An 8945-nucleotide genomic window follows, 5' to 3' on the forward strand; every position below is an offset into this window, starting at 1 on the left:
TCTCTTCGCTCCTCCAATGACCTACTAATGACTTCCTCACTCATAACCTCATCACACGCACGGCTCCAAGACTTTTCTAGAGCTGCCCCGACTCTCTGGAATGGTCTCCTCATCCTATTTGACTTGCTCCTACTTTCTGCTCATTTAAAACCCAACGCTTCCCCCTCACCTACCCGTCCTTCTTCTGTCTCCTAAATCCCTCACTAGTTCCCACCATTCCATATCCCCCTCCTATTGTGTGATACTTCCCCCACCTCCTAGATTGTAAGCTCTTCTGGGCAGGGTCGTCTCCTCCTCCTGTCTCACTGTCTGTATCTGTCAGTCATTTGTAACCCCTATTTAATGTACAGCGCTGCGTAATATGTTGGTGCTATATAAATCCAGTTTATTATTATTGTTACAAATAATAATAATAATGATTACAAACTAAGAAATATGCAAATAGAGATATTGTGGCACTTTTTGGGCTGTTCAATAATTGAAGGATTGGACACAAATGGGGCTTCTTTCTGGGGCTGCTTAATTGAGAAGAAAATACAAATCATAATAGTGAAATAACAGAAATACTTCCAATAAAGGCCTTTTTGTCATCCAAGTCAATTTATAAACCATCAATGCTATGCAAATTAAAGCAAAGCCCGTGAACATGCCAGCAGATAGCCAAACGTTACATTTTACCTGTAGGTCTGCTGTAACACAGGTAACAATGCAGCAGTCTCCCCTGGGGGGAAAGAAACATTTCTATCCAAGCACCGAGATGGGCAGAGTGAATGGAGGAGAATGACCCAGAATCCATGGCACAGTGCCAGACACAAAGGTATCTCGGAGACTATGGAAATCTCATCAATTCCTGTGCCAGCATGTGAATAATGATATTTATACACAGTGTGACAATTTACAACTGGCATAGGAGACTGGAGACATTGTGGGCACAATACCTGCTGCAGATGGTGCTGAAAATAATGGGAATTGGAGGATGAATCTTGTGTGTATTATACACCAAGGGGAATGTGCTTTCCTCCACACACGGCATGGTATTTTGGAATGGTTTTGGGATGTGTAAGGTGTTAAATACACGCTTGGCGTAAAACAGATTTTTGCAGCTGCTTCTGATAAAGCAAGGCCTGTACATTAGGACAAACTTTAAAATATCCAACGCCCAAAAGGCCGGGTATGGTATAAGCCGAGCAATAAATAAAGACGCCGTTACAGCGCCCTGCGTCATCAGCTTTACATGAATGGTGTGCGAGCTCTTCAGCCAAGTGACCAAACACAAATACATGACACAGCCGGCTGGCCTGGTATATGGGGTCAGCAGTCTATCCAGGGATGAAATTCACATTTTTACAGAATGCAACTTTAAAAATAGAAATGATGAAATGAGAAAGTTTAGCAGACACAGAGACTCGGCAACATTGTAACTGCTACAGCCCAGAACCACAACTCCCCCTCCCATCCAGACCACAACACATATGGTGAAAGCCTGGGCCTGTGTCCAGGAGGTTTATATAGAGGTACAACCCCGCCTGATTGGCTGCTGCGGAAATGGTTTCCTGGATTGGGATCTTGGGGATAAAAGAGATCAGTAAAGGTCTAACAACCATACAACACAACAGAAAGGTGTGAACAGTGCTGCCCCAGGTAACCTCACCTGTCAGCATTCACCTGCGCCAACACTGACACAAGCAGATCAGTTAGTTTGTCCCCCTGAAAACATTGCACTGCAGCATAAAATATTTACTAAGAATAAAACAATGTAATCATTAAAGTATTGGCAATTGGATTAGGAAGTGTAACTCCAGGCAAAATATTTATTTTACTCCTCAATAGCAGAAAAGGATAAAGAGTACTTTGTGTACTCTGACTATAGTCACCATAATATCACATATCAGAGGAGGGGGCGGAGACAAGACCAGACACCCCGCACAAAGGGACACGGAAGCAATGACCGGTCTGTAATATAGGAGGGGGCGGAGATGAGACCAGTCACCCCACACAAGGTGGGAGAGCAGCAATGATTGGTTTGTATTACAGGTGGGGGCGGAGACAGACCAGTCACCCCACACAATGGAAGAGAACAGAGGTGACCAGTTTGTTCTACAGGAGGGGGCGGAGACAGACCGGTCACCCTGCACAAGGGGAGAGAGAAGCAAGGACTGGTCTGTATTATAGGAGGGGGCGGAGACAGACCAGTCACCTCAGGAAGGAATGGAAAATCCTCCCATGGGTCACAGACACAAAAAAACCTGATTGAGATTCACACCAGAAGTGAATCCCATGTAGACTGTCCGTGGGGTGTCTAGGGGTCTCCAGTCACTGGTTTGGGGGTTGACAACATTCTGCACACTGACTGCGGTGTTGTCACCACAGAGCCAGGAGGAGAAGTATTGAAAGTAAGTCTGAGGTTATAAAAATTCCATCAGCAGATCCCCGCACCCACCTACAGATCTGCACAATGCCACCAGGAGATGACTCCGGACACAAATCTGCCATTTATCTGGGGATCAGCTTCTCACATTCACACAGTGTCACAACAGAACAGGGGGATTCACATGATTGTGTCATTTCCAAGACGCCATCTTTGTGCAGGAAGTAGATGGTGACTGGATGATGCCTGAATAAAGATGGCCCCGTCCTCCTGGTGGGGAAAGCAGATGAAGATATTGGCAGGGGGTCATGTGATCTATGTCAGGAAGTGTCACACTGACACAATACTCAGAAATCTGATGACAGGTCCACTTTATTGTTGGTGAATGTGGTGCCCTTACAATTCATGGTTTCTTTCTGAAGGGTGAAAAAAGAAATGTGGCAAATGAAGCCCCGGGGGGGGACAGCTCTGGAGGCTGCATGATGGCCGCCCTGCCTGAATGAGGAACAAAATCTGACCCAATCACTTCAATTACCCAGGGGGTCACCTGGCACCGCCAGTCTGACCCCTCTACATCACCACCTGGAACACGGCGACCACCCCATCACTGCAATACCCCAGATGTCCACAGGGGGCATAATCCAGCAACAACCCCAGGAGAGGCAGAGGATTCACCTGTGTGTGAGGAATGTACAGGGCTGCAGGTAAGTACACATGGGGGGGGGGGGGGGGACATATATACACCAATCATCCCTATAGGATCCCACATGGGGGGTATGGATGTCACATGACATATAGGACACACCCAGCACTGTACATACAATACACAGCTTTATTCATCCCACAGGTAGGTACACACAATTTACCGGCCCAATATACACCATGTGGGCCCCTCATGTATACATCCTACAGGGGCCCTGTGTATAAACATTCACCCTATAGATGAGGGCCCCAGGTGTATATATTCACCCTACAGCTGTAAACATTCACCCTATGGGTATGTGGAGCCCATGTGTATACATTCACCCTGTAGGTGTGTGGGGCAGTGTGCAAATATTTATCCTTTAGGTGTGGAGCTGATGTGTATACAATCCCCTATAGGTGTGTGGGCCCCAGGTGTAAAAATTCACCCTATTGGTGTGTGGGCCCCGTGTGTATGAACATTCACCCTATAGGTGTGTGGGCCCCGTGTGTATGAACATTCACCCTATAGGTGTGTGGGCCCCGTGTGTATGAACATTCACCCTATAGGTGTGTGGGCCCCGTGTGTATGAACATTCACCCTATAGGTGTGTGGGCCCCGTGTGTATGAACATTCACCCTATAGGTGTGTGGGCCCCGTGTGTATGAACATTCACCCTATAGGTGTGTGGGCCCCGTGTGTATGAACATTCACCCTGTAGGTGTGTGGACCCCAGGTGTACACATTCCCCATATAGGTGGGTGGGCTCCAGTTGTATACATTCACCCTATGGATGTATACATTCACCCTATAGGTGTGTGAGCTCCCTGTGTATACATTCACCCTATGGATGTATACATTCACTCTATAGGTATGGGCTATATGTGTATAAACATTCACCCTATAGGTGTATACATTCACCCAATAGGTATGGACCGTGTGTATAAACATTCACCCTGTAGGTGTGGGGCCCCAGGTGTATACATTCACCCTATAGGTGTGTGGGCCCTGTGTGTATAATCATTCACCCTATAGGTGTACACATTCACGCTATAGGTATGGGCTCCAGGTGTATAAACATTTGCCCTACAGGTGTGTGAATGTATTCACATGGGGCCCCCTCCAGGCCTGTACGCGGTGTATTTAAGGCCCGGCCCCCATAGGTGAATATACATGACGGTCGGAGTTGAAGGCCACAGGAAGTGGTTCTGCCCCCTGCTGGAGGGGTATTTAACCGTGTACGGGGGGAGGGGCGGGTGGAATGACCCCTCCCCCACCCGGTACGACGCTCACCTGCCGGTAGAGGCTCCCTGCGGCCTACAGGAGCGGCCGGCCGTTTGTCTCCTCCCCGAACTCCTCCCGTGACTCCGCTTTTCTGGGGCGGCCTCGTTACCGGCCCGGCACTGCCACCACCTCACTACGCTGGCGGGAGGAGGAGGGCTGCCGCCGATTGTTTGTGTCCCACAATGCACCGCGCCCCGGACACCAAAGGAGGGGCCAGCCCCGGTGACGCGCTGCCAAGGGGCGGAGACTGTCTGCAGCCTCTGGTTACCTGGAGACTCGCAACATGAAGAGGCTCCGCCCCTTTACTCGTACAGCCTACCGCCGGCCCAGACCAGAGAGAGACGTCTAGAGACCCCGCCCACCCTGTGTAAGGGACTCTAAACGCAAATCACTCGTCAGTACAACCCTCCGTGCCTTCAAGGTCCCGCCCACCTAGGCTCCAATCTCTGCTAGGGGTTGGACTTCCCGCCAATATTGACCAATATTAATTCAGCATCGCGAACCTAGGTGAATCCCCGCCCCCTTCAGTACTGTTCCATATATGGAGGGACTTACCGCTGAAGTGTCAGGATATGTAACCCATAGCAACAGGTGACCGCCCCCCAAACTGGTCACCAATCAGCACTAATTTAACTTGTATATGAGAGGAACTTCGTACATTACAATACATGGAGCTCATAATATATCCGGTGTGTTGGGGGGGGGGGTGACTGCTGGTTGTCATGGGAAACTGGAACAGTGTGCTCCCTGCAACCTCCCTCTGTAGCTACCCAATGCAGTGATGTCCTCCCAGGTAATAAGGGGAGGGGACTTTTGGAAGCTTTGGGGAAGTTTAAAAAAACAAAAAAAAAAACAAAAAACTCTTCTATCCCCATTGACCCCTTTCCCCCCAACCAACTCCCTCACCCAACTGACCCCTCTATCCCGAGCAACCCCGCCGATCCCGACTGACCCCCTTCACCCCAACCAACACCCCCATCTGACCCCTCTATCCCGAGCAACCCCGCCGATCCTGACTGACCCCCTTTCACCCAAACCAACTCCTTCATCCCAAGTGACCTCTCTCTGACTAAGTGATACTGACTAATAACTAGTAATATTAGGTAAAATGAAGTCTTGTGTATATATTGGTTTATAAGAGGTGAGTGGTGTTTAATAACTGAAGAGGAGGAATGGTTCAGTTGAGTTATAGAGTCAGTTTGGATTTTTGTTGGGCCTGGGGTCAAATGGCAATACCTTTATCCGATGCATTTCCCCAATCTATCTCTGTCACCTCTAGCAAGCCCCCGTCCAGCCTCCGGAGGTTAGCTGCACCATCCCAGGCCTTGGCTGCCCCCAAGACTTACATATACGAGGATTCACCTCTTGGGAACAAGGAGTAGCAAATGTCCAAAGTGCCCACAGATGAGGACAGGTCCACAATACCTAAAATATCCCAGCTGCTGACCCTGGATTTCTATTAGCAAATTCCACCCATGAGATGATATGCAGAGGTAAGTACTGACAGTTCCCAGGCATTCACCAACCACTATGGGTCATCCTCATTCTTTGGCTGCGTAGACACGTCAGATGATTCTTGTCCGATAATTGCCTCAGGGTTTGGAATATAATCTGGCGCATGTACAGCGCTCGTCTTCCGTCATTCTGCCAACCATCCTGACCAGACAAGGAACGATCGTAATGAAAGTGAAGGGGAGAGTGCACAGCAGGGTGCCGCTCCGTCGATCTCCCTCCTCCCTTCTGCATAGAGCAGAACGGCCCTAAATGTACAACGCTCGTTCATGCATTGTGCAGCCTTTTGTCCTTGGAAAGGATTGTTAAAAGATCTTTTCCAACGACAGGTATTGCATGTGTGTACCCAGCCTTAGACTTGTAGCATCTGGCGGTTGTGTCCTCACCCACTATGGATAACCACCAATGCAGTTATGATTGGTTGATTGCATACAGTAGATGCTTCATTACTGTCCATCAAACCTTACTGATATTTTATACTCATCTCATTGTGTTTGTAGACGATTTGTAAATGATGACTTTGTGTTATTGTTGTTGCAGGGAAGACTTCACCGAGGTCGGAGTTACACATTTCAGGTAAGGCCTAACAGGCGCTTTATGAGTCTGTTCTTTAACAGCTTTCAGCAGTTCTTCATTTGTTAAGTTTTAGAAAAGCAGCTGGTAAATATTTAGAAAGGATTGTGACAAGCCAGAACTCTATCTTTACAAAACAAGGGGTTCCTGGAAATAAGAGCACAGAATGCTGAGACAAATGGAGTGAGAAATATTCTCTGTTATTTAAATATGTGATAATCATTTCACTGTCTGAGCATTGTTCTGTGCACTCACTGATGAGAGCCATGGACACAATGGGTCCAATAAGGCCGGGGTGTCTCTGGTACTATTGGCACTTTGTTTTTATAGAGCTCACCAGGCAGTCCTAGAAGTCAAAATACACAAATGCTGCAATACTTCTACTACCTGGTGTTAGGACTTGTGTCAGCAGACAAATGCAGCATGATTTTAGAGCTCATTGCAAGTAGTGATCTAGGGCTCTGGGGTCTGCTAGGATGCCACTGCTTCTGATCCCCCCCAACCTAAATAAGTTTTATCTTCTATCCCTGGCACCTCCAAATTTGTATATTGCAGCAATGTTGGCAGAGCTGTTACCAGCCAAAGCTTCCCCTATGGTTAGCACCAGCTTCAGCTTGGCAACAAGACTGGCACTTAGGTGCTACTTGCACCACATCTGTATATGTGGCCAAAGGTTGCTGCTCTGCCCCGTCTGCAACAGACGCATCTAGAAGACTGAGACCCTTGTGCCCAGATATTGCTATATGATGTTTTTCAATTTTTCCAGAAGGGTTGAATCAGAGCTTTGTGCAGGACTTTCAAGTTCCTCCTCACCAAACTGGTGCCCCCATGTCTTTATGGAGCTGGCTTTGTACCCCGGGGTACAGTCATGGGAGAACAGAAAAGGGTCTTCACCAAACTGTGACCACAAGGCTGGAGGAGCACAATTGTCTACAATGTCTTTGTATGATAGAGGATTACTAGGACCCTTAACTGGGCATACCTGGACCCCATCATTTGAAGGGGACCCACATACTTTTGGGAATATAGTGTATTTATATTATTTAATTCTATAGGGGTGAAAAGTAAAACAGAAAAAAACATTTCTAAACCCAACACATTGGAAGACTGTTGGCTCTGCCAAGTTCATTGGAACATCAAACATGTGTGTACGTAGTCTTCCCTCCATCCTTGCCTTCTCTCTCGTTCTTGTGAGTGAGCATTACATATATACATGATAGCCTATCTATGCTTGCTGGAATTTTTATCTTCATTTACCTATGGCTTGTAGAGGTTGCAGCAGCCATATGATCATAAAGTAGAAATGTAGGGGACAACCCCTCTGGTACACGATGTCTATTGGCCTTTGCATGACCATCTCCTGGGTGGGATGAAAGCACTCAGTGTATGGCGTTGTCCCTCACTAGACATCATTTATTTGCCTAGTTTGTGTCCATAAACAAGCAGCACACATGCCCTGTTGATGTCATGGAACGGTTCAACAAACATGATTATGTGATCATAATGTACACGTCCTGGTCTACATAACACAAGTTACTTATGATGGAAAAAATTCCATGGCCAACTGTGGTGATTTTGTTTTGCTGTCTGCTTATGTTTATCGGTTGAGTCATAGATTTTGGGTTTGTGTATGTCAACCTGCTTCGGTAACAAGAGCCTGATTTATGTCAAGAAATTACTAACAGGGAATTATTGCAGCTTTATAAGTCATCTAGCTGCCTTGTCTTCCAAAGTCACACCATTCACTGTAATATATATGTGTATGTTAGTGGGAGTTTTCATATTATGTGTAACGGGGACCAGTGGGACCATTCTCCCATTTGCTGCTGCCATTCCCTCCTCATCATGGGAAGCTATTCGGTAAGTCTTATTGCTCAGTCAGATGGTTTCACAAGTTTGTCACCTCTCAAGGAGCTGGTGGGCTTTTGTATGGGCAAAACCATTTAACATTTATGGCAAACTGTTCCTTCCACCGACCCCTGAATCGGACATGCTTACCTAAGGAGTCAAATCTTGATGAGTATTAGCAAACTGAAAAGAATAAAAAATAAAAAAGTGGTCATACAAATGGCCCTGATTTATTAAAGCTGAGTAATTGAGCAAACCTGGAAGGGATTTCCTAAAATAAAGCTATTTGTTAGCAAATGTTTTCAATCCTGGTCCAGATCCATTACAGGTTTGCTGGATTACCCAGCTTCACTGATGAAAGTGTATTCTCTCCAGCCTTGTAGAACTCTAATAAATCAGGGCCAATGTGTGCGAGGCAGTGTTTGAGCCCTGTCCTTGCTGTAGTTTACTATTCCACAATTGTGTTTGTTTTACCCAGACTTTTGCTAAGCTTACACTTGGAGGAGTCTCAAAGAAGTTTAGTAAGTTATGGTACTACAGGGTTTTACCTTCTGTTCTAACCATATGCCAGAGTTGTTCTGCCTGTGCTAACCTTGTGCCAGGGCTGTACCTCCTGTGCTAACCATGGTTGGGAGTTGGGAGCAGTTGCCAGGGCTGTACCTCCTGTGCTAACCATGT

General features: G+C 46.9%; 1 protein-coding gene across 2 annotated transcripts in view; it reads right to left on the reverse strand.

Annotated features, from left to right (window-relative positions):
• Positions 1–4532, reverse strand: part of ZBTB44 (zinc finger and BTB domain containing 44) — a 37060-nt gene extending 32528 nt beyond the window's left edge. For both annotated transcript variants that reach the window (XM_072427048.1, XM_072427049.1), the window contains exon 1: positions 4344–4532. The gene's annotated coding sequence lies outside the window, so the exon portion shown is untranslated. The remainder of the gene's footprint in view (positions 1–4343) is intronic.
• Positions 4533–8945: the final 4413 nt, after the last annotated feature.

This window comes from Pyxicephalus adspersus, chromosome 11 (genome assembly GCF_032062135.1).
Source record: "Pyxicephalus adspersus chromosome 11, UCB_Pads_2.0, whole genome shotgun sequence".
NCBI lineage: Eukaryota > Metazoa > Chordata > Amphibia > Anura > Pyxicephalidae > Pyxicephalus > Pyxicephalus adspersus.